Here is a 17,449-nt window from a genome sequence, read left to right as displayed (position 1 = left end):
CAGGCATCCCTAAGTTTATTTTCTGTAGCATAATTCAGAGAATGTCTCTTCTCTGTTCAGAAACCTAATTGGTCACTGTGTTCAAAATTAAGTATAATACTTAGCCAGATATTTGAAGTCTTCTGCAATCTGATCCTTACTTTTCTGTTTTTTCCTCCTGTACTCTCCTCCCCATATCTTACACTTCAATTACACTATTGCTTTTTGTCAGATCGTGATCTATATTGTGCGTTCCGCATCTACACTGTTACTCATGTTGTCCTTTGTAACTGCAGTCTTTGTCTCTATTTATAATACACCTGCCCATATTTTCATCTTTTAATAATGCCTTATTGATTCTCTTAAAATGATGTAATCTTTCCTCATTTGAACCCTATAGCATTTCCTGGTTTTTCTCTGGCATTTTCTTATTGAGCTATGTATTATTTATATTTGTTGATCAGTCTATCTATCTATCTATCTATCTATCTATCTATCTATCTACAATCTATCATCTATCGGCCCATTCCTACCTATCTACCTACCTCTAGCCTTGAAACTTCAAATATGTAGACACATGATTTTCTTTCTGATCATTTTCCTCCAGTACATACATGTACTCAAACAGAGACGGTAACCAATAAAAATTTTGGATGAATGAATGAATCAATGTGTTTTGCTCATTTTCCAGTGCTTGTTTTCCTTTACATATTATATCTTATATTGAAAAACATATTGCTTGGTGGAAAGAAAAAAAAGATTGGGAATCTGATAGAGACAGATTTAGATCCTACATTTCAAAGTTGGTAGATAGATGACTTTGGAAAAACTGTAACTCTCTGAGCTTTTACCTTGTCATCTACAGGATGCGGACAATCATACCTAGTGCTTACTGTGACATTTGAAAGAAATTTATGTGAAAGACCTTGGCAAAGATGAGGAGTCAGTATAAGTTTTATTTTTATTAATTATTTTTTCCATTCTTCCTTTCTTCCCCCCTCTATTCTCATGTATCAAATTTCCTGTACAAGTCAGTTGTTAATCACATTTTGTTTTGATGTTATTTACTTTTTGCTGCTGTGTATCTCATTTCCCCAACTAAATGTCAAGTTCTTTGAGGGAAGGAGCAGTTTTTATGTTCACAACAGTAAAGTTAGGCTCTGCATAGAGAGTCATTTAAGAAATATTCATTGAGTGAATGAGTTCCACCTTTGTGCTTTCCTATCATTCTTTCCATTCACTGGCTTTCTATATTGGCTACGTCTCCACCTCTGCCTCTGTTTGGCTGCTTTCCTCTTGTTGTTACCAGATCCCCCAGATGCCCACTGTCATGCTCTTACCATGACTTTTCTTTCTGAACGCCACTGTAGACAGTTCTAAATCTTGTTTTTCTCTAGATTTCCAACACTAGAACACCTCTTGTCAGCAGGACCAGAAAAAAGTACAATAAAGAGTCTTTATGTTGCATTTAAGCAGTAAGCCAAATATATCTCAAAAACTGGTTTCTTTCAACACTTGCCTCACCTTTCCTTTTCTTCGGTATTAGAAAGTAGTGAGCATGCAATGGATTCTCTTGATAGGAAGGGACATGAAGTTAGAGGTTGGGGCAGTAACGTCATTGTCTATAAAGGTTGATTATGAATTCCATTTATTTCTAATTCTTTGTTTGAACTTAAGGACATATAAGAAAATAAGGCATCCCTGATGCCTTCCTAATTGTGATGGAAAATAGTGCTACTGGATGTGAAATTAACATGCAGGCAAATGTAGTCCTTATTTGTGCTTTGGGTTTAATTATATTTGATGACTTAAAATGTCTGTGTGATTTTGTAAGGAAAGGCATGCAACAAAGTGATAAATATGGTGAATTGATGTTAGCATGACATGCTGTTATTCTTGTGTTCTAATTGGTCTAGAAATCACCTTTGCATTGAGGTTTTTTTTGGTCAGGCCATGCTAGTTTGTTAACCTTACCTTTGCCACATTTCCTTTTATTGTAACTTCAAACAATCTAGGTAGTTATCGAATGAGTTGGAATTGGGCGCCTGGGTGGCTCAGTCAGTTAAGTGGCCAACTCTTGATTTCGGCTCAGGTCATGATCTCACAGTTTGCGGGTTTGATCCCCACATTGGGCTCTGTGCTGACAGTGTGAAGCCTGCTTGGGATTCTCACCTTCCTCTGTCTCTTAAAACAAACAAATGAACAAACAAACAAACTTAAAAAAAAGTTAGAATACATGAAAATGCTGGTTAGGGTCTGGATGGTTGTGTTTTGTCTTTTTGTGAAATGTTTGATTATTTTCATAAGAAGCACCTCTCTTCTCTGCACACATTCTAAATAAGTGAAGCAGTAAGACAGAAATAAATGTATAATGTACTGGAGAGTGTGGCTTGTATCTGCGGGCAAGAGAACTCCTTGGTACTAAAATCCATAGTTAAGTGGGCTTCCACAGTTCAGCCTGATCTAGGCAATACTCCTCTGGCATACTTCCCCTGGAGGAGTGGAACAGAATTGAGGTGCTCTTCAAGAGAGAATTTGTCTCTAGAGAAAAGGTACTGAGCCACACACACCAATTTTCTTCTTCCAAAATGATCAGTTAAATAAGTCACTTCTCCCTTGGAAGTGGAGACAGATTAGGGATGACATAGCTGATGGAGCATTCTCTACCTGAAAGGAAACAACCTGGACTGGGGAATAGACACTCCCCCCAACAGTGTCAATCCTCTTATGATAATCTGATGATTAGAAAAATGGTATGATCAGTTATAACAGACTTATCCCAACATATTTAATATAAGGAATAGTTGAGATTTCAGCTGATGCTTTGACTGTAACAGCTGTCTAAAACTGTTTTTTTTTTCAAGTATATGTTGCACAAGTTAGGGGGGCACCTTGTCACACACTGTAATTTTACAAATATGGCCCTGATCCCCAGTGCACCCCTGAAGTATCACTGTTTTATCTTATGTGCTAATGATAAACCATAGTAGCGTCTAGCTTGTTACAATATCAATATTCTTCACCACCAACACATCATAAGTTATTACTTCCCCTAGGCACTGGCAAATAACTATTTCTAAAACTGTACAAGGGACTAATTCAAAGGAGATTATATTTGGAATGATTTTCCTACTAATCTCTCTGAAGTTGCTGGTTTGCATACTTGATCAAATAGAAACTTACAATTTTTCTGTCATAATTTCAAGTTAGTATACCAAAAAAATAGTCAATTTAACTTTGCACAGTCATGTAACTGCATTGAGGACAGACAGTTCTTTGAATTGAAAGTATTGAGAAATATACCAATATTCTAACCACAGATTTTTCGTGCTTTCATATACAGAAAGTTTACGTAAGTAATGTCAGTAAAAGTAAAAGTAAAAGTAAAATGTAAATGTCAGTAATATTCACAGTGTTTAAGTCATAGAGAGTTATAGTTGTGATGTTTAGGATGGGAATGAAATTTACACTATAAAAATATTAAATATTAAATTATAGCCATCGAAGTTTAGGAGAATGGCTACATTGTTCCCCTTTAATGAAACACTTATAATACAGCCTAGAAAACCATAACACTATATAAGTGTCTTTTAAGTAAGAACTAAATAAAATAAAATAGTGGATTTGGTAAGACTAGGATTTCAAGCAAAAATGGTACTGTGGATTCTAATGGGTTGTATATTTTGATCTCTTTTTTGTAAATGCAATTTGTTGGCTATCCTGAGTGTGGTGTGGTTTCTTATTTGTTTTGCTTGTTTATTCTTCCTATATCTGAGATGAGTTCTAAATCTCAGTAGATTAAAACTCAGAAGCAATATTGCCTGCATGCTTACAGATGAAAGAATTCTAATATCTAAATTATAATGAATTGCTGTTCATTCAGTTTGCATAGACACCAATCATCTAAAATAGCTCTTGTATTTATTGTTTTGTCAGTAATATAGACATCAAAACTCTGAGTAAAAGGGTATATAATATGGTGAGAAATATGATGCATTATGTGAATTATAGTAGAGATCAAAAGAAAATATCATTAGTGACATTTACTACACCAAGGTTGTCCTTTGAAATTATTCAATTATTTCAAGGCTTTTGTGCTATGAAAGGTAATTTTCATAAAGATTCTTTTGCTCTGTCATCATAATGTCAAACATTTTTTTAAGTTAAAGTATTTACACTATGAATATTATACTTTTATTTCTATTTTGTGGTCTCTGATCTTTACTCATAAAATCACATATGTTAGATTTTGTTATTTCTATGTCTCAAATTCTCAAGTGGCTCCTATTAGCCTTCAGAATAATTATAGAACCTAGAGTTATTTATTACCATGTAACAAATTATCCCAAGATTCAGAGGCTTAAAACAAGAATAAATATTTGTGATCTCATACAGTTTTTCTGGATGAGGAATTTGGAAGCAGCTTAGATAGTTCTTCCTTGGGGTCTCTCAGGAAGATAATGTGAATATATCAGGTAGGGCTACAGTCATGTGAAGACATGATTGGAATGTTGTTCCTCCAGGATGGCTCTTTCAAATAGGATGGCAAGTTGGTGTTAGTTGTTGGCTGGAATCCTCAATTCCTCACCATGTGGATTTTCCATAGGGCAATTTCATTGCCCCAAGACATGACAACTGATTTACCCCAGAATAAGCAATTCAAGAGAGAGACCAAGGTGGAAACTGCATTGCCTTTCATAGCCTGGCTTTGGAAGGCACTCATTGTCATTTCAGCCATATTTTATTAGTCACATAGACCAGTTGCCCTTCACTGTGGGGAGGATACTATACGTGGGATGACTAGTGAGAGGTGAGACTTAGGGCCATCTTGGAGAATGGCTACCATACTTACAAATGTTTGTTTTGGTTGAAAGTATTGGATTGAGTTAGAGAGCCACATTTACATGCATAACCCAATGTCACTGTTTCTTGGCAAAGCTGTAATTTCTAGCCTTCTTTAAAATCTCAAGCACTTGTTTCTTGTGGTCTCCAGGGGGATATTATATAGACTGATGAAATAGTCTGTTACATTCTTTTTTTTTTTTAAAGTTTATTTATTTATTTATTTTGAGAGAGACAGAGCACAAGTGGGGGAAGGGCAGAGAGAGAGAGGGAGAAAAAGAGAAATCCCAGGCAGGTTTCATGCTGCTATCACAGAGCCTGACATGGGGCTCGAGCTCATGAAACTGTGAGATCATGACCTGAGCTGAAATCAACAGTTGGACCCTGAACCGACTGAGCTGCCCAGGTACCCTAATAGTTATATTGTGTTATAGTACCCTCAGTTGATGTCACTGCCACTCTTGGTGGGGAAGGGTGCTGTTTAAGGCTGGTATCTCATCACTACTATAGCTTCAGGATTTTATGTACTCAAAGTTGAAATCCTTGCCAATGGTATGGTTTCCCAGTGCTTCCAAATGTATAAGCTCTTATTTCAGATTTGTACTTATTTTCCCCCAAAAGTGGAAAAAAATTGTTGCATACAGGATTAAATATAAGTTCATTAAGTCAAGTTATAATCGTATTATTGATATATTCTATTTTATTCTTACTTTTTTTTGTCTACATGATCTGTCAATAAGTAAGAGGAATGTTAAAATCTCACACTATGATTATGGATTTCTTTCTTTTTTTTTTTAGACTATAGAATGATTAAAAAAATTTTTTTAATGTTTATTTATTTTTGAGAGAGAGAGAGAGAGATAAGAGTGTGAGCGGAGATGGGCAGAGAGAGAGGGAGACACAGAATCCAAAGCAGGCTCCAGGATCTGAGCTGTCAGCACAGAGCTCAACATGGGGCTCGAACTCACAAAATGTGAGATCATGACCTTAAATGAAGTTGGACGCATAACCGACTGAGCCACCAAGGCGACCCATGATTATGGATTTCTTAATTTCTCTCTAAGGTTTTATTAGACTTCATTTTCTACGTTAAATTTTTTTTTAAGATTTTATTTTTAAATAATCTCTACACACAACATGGGGTTTGAACTCACAACCCCAAAATCAAGAGTCACATGCTCCACTGACTGATCCAGCCAGGTGCCCCCATTTTATACATTTTGAATCTATCTTACTTGCTACAAACAACTTTGAAATCATTGTATTTACCTGGAGAATTTAATATTTGTCATTATGTAATTATTCTTTTTATTCCTAATGTTAGTTTTTCACCTAAAATTTATTTTGTTTAGAATTTATACCTATCCTAGTTTTCACTTGGTTAGTTTTGTCTAGTATATAATTTTATAATCTATTACTTCCAACCTTACTATATTCTTACACAGGTTTCTTGCAAACACACCTCTTTGATTTTGTTTCCCTGTTAGTTATTTTTCTCTTATCTAACAATGATTGTCTTTTAGCTAACAAGGTCAATATATTACTTACATATTGTGATTTGATTCTACCACTTTTTGTGTGTTTTTTTTACTAGTAAAGCTTTAACTTCTTTCTTTTTTTTAGGTGCGGGAGGCTGATTGGATTTTGTTCTTTTGTTCCTTCCTTTCATTTTTCTATCCCTCCTCTATACCTCCATTGAGTTTATAAGCTATGCATTCAATGTTCACTCTTTAAGTGGCTAACCTTGCAATTTTACTGTACATATTAGCAAGTCCACAGCTAATCAATGTCTTTTTTAAAATGTTTATTTATTTATTTTGAGAGAGATAGAAAGAGATAGAGAGGGAGAATCCAAAGCAGGCTCCACGCTATCAGTGCAGAGCCTGACACAGGGCCCAATCCCATGAACTACAAGATCATGACCTGAGCAGAAATTGAGTATGACACCCAACCATCTGAGCCACCCAGGCACCCTTACAGCTAATCACTGCCTTAATCACCTCCCAAATGATGAAAATTCCTTAGAACAGTTTAACTAGGGTCAACCTCTTCTTACTTATATGGGTTTGTTGTTCAGTATTCTAGTTCTTTTTTTAGCCCACAAAGTAGACACTAAGATTTTTAGTATTTTATACAAATGATGTTTGCTTAGATTTGATACATGTTGATCAGTTTCTTTCCTCACCATTCCTTTTTGTCTCAGGTATTTCTGAGTCAGGTTTATTTACCTTGATGTACAACCTTGAGAAGGTTTTTAAATAAAGGTTTATGGGGGTATATATAGGGGACATACTCTCTAAATTGTTATGCTTTAAAATATTTTTAAATCTTTGTGACAGTTTTCTTTTAAGTCGAATATTTAGTCCATTTGAACTTACTAATTACCAATATATTTGTGTTTAAATCTAGCATTTTGCTGTATACTAGCTTTTGGTTTGCCTTATCATTCCTAAGTTCTTTTTTCCTTCTCTTTGCTTTCCTTTGGATAAATTAAATATTTTTTATATTTTATTTTTTTTCTCATTCTATTACTTTGTTACTTGTACATATTTTTATTTTCGTAGTGATTATCTTGGAAAGTAAAACATATATAATTGACTTACTGGAGTCTGTCTTTAATATTGCCAACACTTCATAAGAACTTTACAGCTGTAACTCCACTTACCTCTTTCTATCTTTTGACCTACTTTTGTCATAAACCTAAACTCCTTGAATTTAAAACATCTGTTTTAAGTCCTAAAAAATAGTATTATTGTTATTTAATTTTAAGCAACTTTATGGAGATATAATTGACATACTGCACATATTTAACTGTATAGTTTTGTAAAGTTTGAACTATGTATTCAACTGTGAAACCATTGCCACAATTAAGATAAAAATGTCTTCATGAACATTTGTAATCCCTTTCTCTCATCCCTCTCCACCTCTAGGCAGTTTACTTTTCTGTTTAGTTTGCATTTTCTAGAAATTTACATAAGTGGAATCACATAGTAGGTACATAGGTAACTTCAATTGAATCTAAAGGTGTTAATTTCAGTTATTATTTTTCAGATCTAGATTTCCAATTGATTTTCAAAAATATATTCCAGTTCTTTGGTAAAATTCATAATCTTTTCATCTATTTTCTAGAGCATATTGATATAGTTATTTTGACTTCCAGGTCTTAGAACTACAATATGTGCATCATCAGTGAGTCTGCTTATATTGTTTTTTTCCTCTTGATTTTCAATAATTTTTCTTGTCTTGTTTCCTTGTATACCTAACGTGTGAAGAACTTTAGAGGTTTATAATGATCTTCCCTAGGGAAAATTTAATTTTCTTCTGGTAAGCAAATAAAAACTGGGTTTTAGGCTTTGTTTGGGTTGGTCTCTTTCTGGTTTGTTTTTACTCCTGTGATACAGTCCCTCGTGTATCACAACTGACACTCTGGACTTTGCTTGTAGCTCTTCTACTCTGGTATATCCTGAATTCCAATTTTGTTTCCTGAGCATCATGAGTCTACTAAAATCCATGCTTAACTGTTTTCTCTTATCAGCTGTTCTTTTCTTGGTTTCATCTCTCACCTACATAGTTTCGATGTCAACAAATGCTCTGTATGAAATTGTATTAGATGTTTGGGCTCACTTTGAGTTTCCCTTTTTCTGATACTTTGATTCCTTATGTCCTGGTTGCATTTGGAGCCCTGAATTTCAATTTCTGTCTCCCTGACCCTCTGAGACTGCCTCAAAGTCTAGGCCACAGTTTTCCATGTGGTTCCTGTGTCCCACACTGAAAATCAGCAGATCTTCCAAGGGGAAAAAGCAGTAATAAACAAGGAGTTCATTTAAGTGCATTTTTCTTCTGTCAGGGATCTTGGCCCTTTAAATCTTGGCTGCCTTGTTTGTTCTTTGATGTCTTCAAACAGGTGCCTTCTTTATGATGGATATTTGCACTAGGAGCATAATTCTAGGTCAGTAGTACTTTGAAGCACTGTTTTATGACATCTTTTGTTACTGTTGGGAAGTCTTCTGTCAGGATAAGTGTTGCTCTGAAGTAATCTATCTTTACTGTCTGATTTTAAGATCTTTTCTGTATCTTTTTTGTTTTTTTAATGTTTACTTGAGAGAGAGAGATAGGGTATGAGCAGGGAAGGGGTAGAGGAAGTCTTTATTCTTCTTCACTTTTGATGGATAATTTCACGGAGTACAGAATTCTAGGTTAGTATTTTTTTTTCCTCTCAACATTTTAAATATTTCACACCATTGTCTTTTTGCTTCCATTGTTTCTGAAGAAGTTGGGTAGTTGGATATAGTTAGTATCTTTGTTTCTCAATAGGGAAGGTTCCCCCTCCCCCCCTGTTTCTTTTAGGATTTTTTTTTTCTTTGTCTTTGATTTTTCTGTAGCTTGAAAGTGATATGTCTAGATTTAGGGTTTTTTGTTTTGTTTTGCATTTATCCTGCTTGGTGTTTCTTGAGATTCCCAGATCTGTTACTTGTTAATGCTAAACATAAACTTGGGGAAATTCTCAGTCATTATTATTCAAGTATTTCTCCTGTTCCTTTTTCTCTTTCTTCTCCTTCTAGTATCTTCATTACACATATATTACATCTTTTCTAGTTGCCTCAGAGTCCTTGGATATTCTCTTCTACCCTTTCTGGTCTTTTTTCTCTTTGTTTTTCACTTTTGGAGGTTTCTATTGAGATATCTTTAAGTTCTAAGATTCTTTCTTCAGCCATGTGTAGTCTATTAATAAGCCCATCAAAGGCATTCTTAATTTCTAAATTACATCTAAATTACAATGTTTATCTCCCGCATTTCTTTTTGGTTCTTAGGAAATCCATCTTCCTGCTAACATTGACCACCTGTTCTTACATGCTGTCTACTTTACCCATTAGAGCCCTTAGCTTATTAATCGTTTTAAATTCCTGGCCTGATAATTCCAATATCATTGCCATGTCAGGTTCTAGTGCTTGCTTTGTCTCTTCAAGTGGTGTTTTTTTTGTTTTGCTTTTAATATACCTTGTAATGTTTTCTTGACAACTGAACATGATGTACCAGGTAAAAGGAACGCTTTAGCGATGTGGTGGCGAGGTGTAGGGGTAAGAGAGCGTCCTATAGTCCTGTGATTAGATCTCAGTCTTTTAGTGAGACTATATTTCTGGTCTGTGAACTTCCTAAAGTACTTCTCAATCACCTCTCCACCACTTTGACTGGGAGAGGATGGCTCGAGTAGGCTGGAGTTGAGTATTTCTTTTCCTCCAGGTCAGTCAGGCTTTGATAGAAGCTCAGCAGGTAGGTCTGGTTTCTCCAGTGTTTACTGTGGGATTCCGGTTGAGTTTCTGGACGTAAAATTTACAAAAGCATGAGGCCTCCACTATGGCTATGCCTTCCTCGAGTTTTTAACTTTCAGACTTGTCCACATTGGGCTTCCAACAATTTGTTCACTACAGTTCAAGTTTTCTTACCCCAGTGCTGTTTCCCAAGGCAGTTTTCAGTTGCCAGTTTCTGCTGTGGTAAGCTCCTATCTGCCTGTCTGTCTCTCTGGTCTTGAGCGGCAAGAGTTTGCCCTGTGTCCTCACCTCTCTTGCAGGTCCTAGGAGAGTTGTTCATTTTAAAACCTGTTCTGCTTTGTACGTGTTATTAGGATGAAGTGGTGATTTCCAGGCGTCTTATAAATGGAAGTAGACACCCGTTATGAATTTTTAATATATTTAGTGAGTTTAAAAATGGAATGGGTAGAGAAAATAATAAGTACAAGAAACCAGTCTAAGTTAGAGGACTTATGGGAAGCTATGAATGAAAACCAAGTTCAAGATAGATGGGAAATCAAAGAGACCTGGATACATGAATGCAGACAATAGAAATACTAGAATTTTGGCCTCTGACCTGTTTTTTCTTTCCTAGCATTTATGGTAATGGGAGGACCAGACCCTCCTGTCCCCTCTACCCCATGAATGATCAGGAGCTTGTGTCCCAGCCATGTGGACAATTACCTTGTGACTGATCAGGATTGCTTCAAACCATGGATCAGCCTATAGGGGATTAGTCTTGACAATTTAATGTTTCCTTTTTAGATGGGTTAATAGAATGCCTGAGATTAAATGAAAACTTATTTTTTTTGAAAACTTATTTTTGAAGTGTATTATTGTTTTTCAAAACTGGTACCAATATAATGATGAAGACATAAAAATTTATTAATAGTTGTGATTATATTAATTTTTTAAGAATAGGGAGCTATATTTTCTATTCTGTTGCCCATTTTGAAATACAAATTGTAATAATAACCACAACCTCTAACATTTCAGAACATATTTTATAAATTTTTACTTTTTTGATGGGTTTTGATCTTAAAAATGCTGTTTAGTATGATTTCACCTGTATAAATCTGGAAGATACAGAACAAATTGATTTTCATGAAAATAACAGAATATTACAATATTATATGGATGCATAAATTAAGTGTGCTGGTAAATCTTCTCTTGGGCCACAAGCTAAGTTGTAATGTCAATTTAGTATTCTTTTATGCAGTGGCTATTTTTTTCCTTTAACAGGAAAAGTAGATAATAATAAATGAATACTTTTATTTCCTTTGGGGACCTAATTTTTCCTCTTGAGCAATAGTAAGCAATTTAAGTCAGTAATCCTAAGAGTAGTAATGGAAAGAGCCATATTATTATAGTAAAATACTTAGCCTCTCTCAATAAAATGGAAGGTTTGTTACAGCTTTTTCTGGGGAGAATTTTTTATATCAATGTGTTTATTTAGTTGATATATGTTTTACTACAAATTTGTAATATGTACACTTAAAAATTTTAAATGTTTATTTATTTTTGAGAGAGAGAGAGAGAGAGAGAGAGAGAGAGAGAGAGACATCATGAGAGCAAAGGAGGGGCAGAGAGGGAGACCCAGAATCTGAAGCAGGCTCCAGGCTCTGAGCTGTTTGCACAGAGCCTGACACGGGGCTCGAACTCACAAACCCTGAGATGATGACCTGAGCTGAAGTCAAATGCTCCTCTGACTGAGCCACCCAGGAAACCCTTCAAAAGTTTGAAGTTGACATTATGCTCTAGGTCTGAAAACACCATCATTTATGCTGGGTATCTAACCATGGTCTTATTTTTTGTTCTTTTTAGAATCTCTTTTGAATTACATATTATAATACATATTTGTAGTATTATATGGGATTATATTTCAATTCTCAATATTTGGTTTTCTGTCAAATTCAGTGAATAATAAACACTTTATGTGTAAGCTCTTACTCCTAATATGAAGGAAAACCATCTGTTTAGTGTTTTTTTAATTCTTTTTGTACACTGAAATAACGACTTAATCTGAATATTAAATAGAATGGCGCCCTTAAGGCATAAAAGTTTTATGATTTTATACTTATTATATAATGCCACATTTGTCTTAACTAGAACATCCTTTCTCCCTAATGATATTCTGATGTGTTTTGTTAGATAATTTTCTTTCTTGATGTTCCATCCAAGGACTGACTGTTTTATTTTAGTTATTTTTATTCTGTTGCCATTTTTCAATGACTAATGTTAAAAAAGTTATATAATGTTCTTATAAATTAGAACACAAATCAGCTGTGAATACTTTGTATACTTATTGTAGTCTAATTGGAAGTGAAGTTCAATTAATATTGAAATGCTCTGATCCAATTTATTTTTATCCTTTATTCTCTTATTCTAGACATAAGAAATAGGACTTACATTATTGTCAAGTGTTCTCATATTTAAAATGTTAAATATTAACTTGGCCTTTAAGGAATCTTATCACTGTGTTACTTTAGATTCATTTTACACATTAGAGAGGCATACAATGACAGATAAAACATTAGGAGGAACATTTTTTCTCTCAATAGGTAAGGATTTCTCTTTTTAACTTAAAGTGTTTTGAGCTAGCATACTACACTAATCTCTCACTGACTAAACAAATCCTATAATCCTAGAGTTGGATGTTAAAAGTCATTTAATCCAGCCCTTTAAACTATACCTGGCTGGTGTCCATTTCTTCTTGTCTGCACTGAAGGGAACTTATTACTTCCTGAAAGAGTACATCCTGTAAGCTCTTTCTGTGACTCTAATACATGAAATATTTAACAGTGAAGATAACTACCTAGAAGAGATCATCTCTGCCCAGCATTTTAAAGCTCACAGGAAATGCAGGAGTTAGTCGAGAGACGGGGAAGGAAGAGTATCCCAGGCAGAGGGTTCAGCATGAGTATAAGAGGCTGAAATCTGTTTAGTGTTGATGGGACTAGAGTGGAGGGTAGGTGGTGGTGAGAAAGAAGAGGTAAGCTTGGGTCAAATCAAGCAACGCCTTCTGTAGCATATTTTGGAGCTTGAATTACAATGGGGGAATGGTGATCATTGATGGAACAATGTGACCACATTTGTATTTCAGTCAGATCTATTAGCTGTCTGGAGGTTGGATTTGGGGTGGAAAAGTTTGGAATGAGGAAGACCAGTGAGGTTGTTGTAATGCTCCCATGCAGAGACAATGAAACCCAAATTGTGAGAGAAGAATATGGATGTAAGGTCATAAAATAATATGACTGTTGATTGAAAGGGCAGGTGTGCAGAAAAATATCAAGAATGAATTCTATCTTGTTATGTTGAAAATAACAAGGTGGTAAAGTCAGAAGTTGGAGTGGATTTAGCTATAGAAAAGGTCAGATTGGAGATAGGGATGGAGATTTTGAATCCATTTTTGTATACTGAGTTTGAGTTGGCAATAGGACATTCAGGAGGGGAGTGAGCAGTTGACTGTTTCAGTCTGAAGCTTGGGAGGAAAAGTCTGTGCTGGAGATAGTGGATATTAAACCCATAACAGGGGATGAGATCATGCAATAATATGAGACTGATCATGGGGAACATCATCATTTATGGGATGAGTAGAAGAGATGCCCAAAAAGGTGACTAAGAATAATCAGGAAAGTAGAAAAAGAACAAAGAGTGTTTGGTGTTAGAGAAGCCACGGAAGTTAGTGTCAAAAAGGACAAGAGTGGACAACTGCCGTATCGGATACAGGAGATGTCCTGTAAATTAAAGACCAACGTATTTCTACTGGATTTTTCAATGTGGGGGTCTTCAACATTTGCCAGAACAATTTCAGTAGAATGTTTGCGTTGCAAGTAAGATCTCGGAGTGGGCATGATGCATACTACTTTTGCTTGAAATCTGGACAAGAGAAGAATGGATGGTAGTTCAAGGACATGAGGTCAAGACAGCACTGCCTTTAGGACAGACTTAGGATTTAGAGGGAGAGGGAAGAGAACCAGGAGGGAGGGAGAGACTGGAAATACAAAGAAAAGAAAGGATGGCTGATGGACCAGGCCTCAAGGGCAGGGGTGGGGGGTATAGTTTTAAGAAGGCATAAGTGGGTCCTTTTTGTGGGATGAGCTCTGCATCCTCTGAGAAACAAGGGAAGGAAGTGTGAATAGAAAGTGGATGCATGTGAGTGGCCAGGAAGTTGAAGGAAATCATGTTTGGTGGCAGCAGTTTTCCTTGGGGTTGGGACCAAGGTTATATTCTGAGAGTGAGAGAGGCTTAGTAGGAGCTTTGGGGTAAAGTGTGAAATGAGTGCTGAGGAGAATGGGAAAGAGACTGACAAGTACAAGGAAAACTACAAATGTGCGGTGCTGTGGTAGCTGCTGAAAGTGGGGATCATGATTATGTAGTGAGTTATTAATCAACTTGTGTTCAGTTTTTTTCTACAGCAGTTGACTGAACTTAGAGAAAGTGAACTGTAGCGTTGAATCGGAGCTGGGGTTTTGCAGGCAAGTGTAAGACAGGTATGGGGTACACAGGAAACAAAGGTGTTGAGGAAAAGAAAGTTTGATAAGGAAACAGAAGTATCATGCTAAATAAGAGGAAGTAGGGGAGATGGGGATAAAATGTGGAGGTGAAGGTCAAAGACCTGATGGGTTCCATAGGGCTCAGAGGGTAGGTGTAAATTGCCAGATCTGCAGAGATCCAGGATTGTAGTCATATAGTAGAATATTGAACTATTGTTCAATTTTGTATTGTATCACTTCATTGTTTAGCAACTGGACAAATATTTATCTAAGACATGCTATGTGCCAGTGCCATGGCGATACCAGTGGTGAAGAAGACAAATGTGGGCCTCATTGTGTTTCAGTTTATAGATGGATGTGGCACACACAAGTAGACAATAAATTATGCAAAGTCTTGGGCCTTAGGTGTTCTGAGGTTGAGCTGTGTGAGTGATGGCATCATTGCCAACAAGATGTATTTTCCCCCATATTTTACTTAGAATTTTTCTCTTGGAAAATGTGTACCCTTTCTTGTGGGCAGGTCTTAATTTTCCTTCTAGAATTTCTCCATAAGTATTTAATTTAATGCAGATATTTTGCCATATATTGTGCTGAGTACTAGAGATATAAAGAAAGATCAGGAAATAAAGATTCCATGTTGGCCATTTTAAACCCCGTTTTTTTCCTTCTCTGTGCCTTTGATCTATTGGTCATCTTATATCTGGTAAGATAACATTAGCTTCAGTAGTAAAAATATATAATGAGTGCATCTCAATTGAATTTCTCACCCATATGAAGCCTAAAACCGAGAAGGTACTTCTGTTGTAATCAGGGATTCAAGGATCCCGGGATCTTCCATCTTGTGGTTCTGCCTTTTGTGACAATGTTTGCCATACTTGATTTGCGTTTGCGGATCAATGTAGTATTATTAGGTAATTAATCTGGCTTTAGGAGTTTCACATGTGACATAGGGTTAACTAATCATTGCTTTTCATAACTGTGCCAGTAGTGATTGGTTCAGGACCCAAACAAGCTCAATGAGAGTGAATCACATAACTTTCCTTAGAAATAGTGAGGCAAAAGCATCATGTTTTCCCCCCTGGACAAAAATGAAGACATTACTTGGGGTTGCTGCAATCATCTTGGGACTACAGATGGTATGTATGAACATGTTGGAGGAGCTGGGTATGATGGGACCCCACTCTGAAGAAATGAAGCTGGGAAATGGAGATAAATCAAACCTTGGTTACATTTTGTCAGTGCTGGGTCAAGTTTTGCTTGAAGTCATTTAATTCCTTTAGTGAAACTAAATCCACATTATTTTCTGAGCTTATATGTTAAGAAGATTAATTTTTTTTTTTAGGGAACAAGCATGTTTGTTAGAAAATATGAGAAGCCAATAAAGAAAGACTCCTTATATTTTAAAGCTGGTTTTCATTTTTTTTTCCTTCCTTCCCTTCCCTTCCCCTCCCCTCCCTTCTCCTCCCCTCCCATCCCCTTCTCTCTTACCTTTCCTCCCCTCTCCTTCCTTCTTTCCCCTCCTCTCCCTTTCTTTCTCCTTTTTTCCCCTTCCCTCCCCTCCCTTTCCCTCCTTCTCTCTCTCCCTCTTTCTCCCTTTCTCTTTCCCCTTTTCTCCCTTTCCCTTTCTTTCTTTCATCTTTCTTTCCTTCCTTCCTTCCTTCCTTCCTTCCTTCCTTCCTTCCTTCCTTCTTTCTCTGTTACTTGCAACAGAGAACATTCTTACTGGTATGTGGAATGCCTGCTATTCCAAATTTGACTATCTTTTGACCTAAACAAATTGAGAATTTATAAATAGCTGTAGATTACATTTTTTCTTATGTATGTATCCATTAAGTATACATTATGTATATGGTTGACCATCACATATTATAGGAGGTTTTGGAGCAGTAGACTTCATGGATAGTAGTGTTCATTTCAGCTTGATGTCTTTTTGAGGAAAGTGCCACCTTCATTCATCCTTTTGTATTTCCTGGTCAGGGTCTTATGTGTAAAGCCACAGTTTCCCCTTTATGTTATTAAATAAATCTTGCTGTGAGTTCCTGCTTACCAAGGTGAGCAGAGAGTACAATATTGGTAATATTTCACCTTACCTTTTTTATCTCTAAAGTCTCAAATCCTTCATCTGTATTTACCTGCTCCCTGCTTCTTCTAATGCTGCTTGGGTGATGGTCTTTGGCCACCTCTTTGGCACGATGGTGCTGCTTAAGATGGTGTTGGTTTGCAACCTTGGGGATTTCTCAGGTAAAATCTGAAACCGGCCCCCATACATGGGGGGACAACCAGAGACAGAAGAGGCAGGCGAAATTAGTCAGTCAGAGAAAGACAAATATCATATGACTTCACTCATATGAGGACTTTAAGAGACAAAACAGATGAACATAATCGGGAAGGGAAAACAAAAATAATGTAAAAACAGGGAGGGAACAAAACATAAGAGACTCTTAAATATAGAGAACAAACAGAGGGTTACTGGAGGGGTCGTGGGAGGGGGAATGGGCTAAAGGGGTAAGGGGCATTAAGGAATCTACTCCTGAAATCATTGTTGCCCTATATGCTAACTAATTTGGATGTAATTAAACAAAATAAAAATTGAAAAAAAAAAAAAGAAGAGACAGGCCCTTTCAGATTGGGAAGTGGCAGTTTTAATAAGCAAGAGAACATGTAATGAGGCTTGCCTTCGGCGGCCACAAAACTAGATCTCTGCACTTGCTTGCTACAGTCTTAAAAAATTCATATAGAGGCCTTAATTGAGTTCAGTCACTTATAAAATCTAGACAGTTTAAATAACTCATTGTTCTCTCAAGGGTATATCCTTGAAAACAGCTCCCACCTGTGTGTGGACTG

At 36.2% G+C, this 17,449-nt stretch overlaps 1 protein-coding gene and 1 long non-coding RNA gene across 5 annotated transcripts in view; one reads left to right on the top strand and one right to left on the bottom strand.

The window, feature by feature from the left end:
- The window catches only part of TMEM117 (transmembrane protein 117), a 483,464-nt gene that overhangs the window by 68,861 nt on the left and 397,154 nt on the right, over window positions 1–17,449 (top strand). The gene's annotated exons all lie outside the window — the stretch shown is intronic.
- The window catches only part of LOC109248996 (uncharacterized), a 60,796-nt gene that overhangs the window by 26,211 nt on the left and 17,136 nt on the right, over window positions 1–17,449 (bottom strand). Inside the window, exon 2 of the long non-coding RNA XR_002072396.2 lies at window positions 16,738–16,853. This is a non-coding gene — a long non-coding RNA (uncharacterized LOC109248996). The remainder of the gene's footprint in view (window positions 1–16,737; window positions 16,854–17,449) is intronic.

The sequence above is a fragment of the Panthera pardus genome, unplaced genomic scaffold (assembly GCF_024362965.1).
Source record: "Panthera pardus isolate Hobbes unplaced genomic scaffold, ASM2436296v1 HiC_scaffold_6, whole genome shotgun sequence".
NCBI lineage: Eukaryota > Metazoa > Chordata > Mammalia > Carnivora > Felidae > Panthera > Panthera pardus.
The sequence above is the reverse complement of the archived record's forward strand: the minus strand, read 5'-3'. Positions and strand labels throughout refer to the sequence as shown.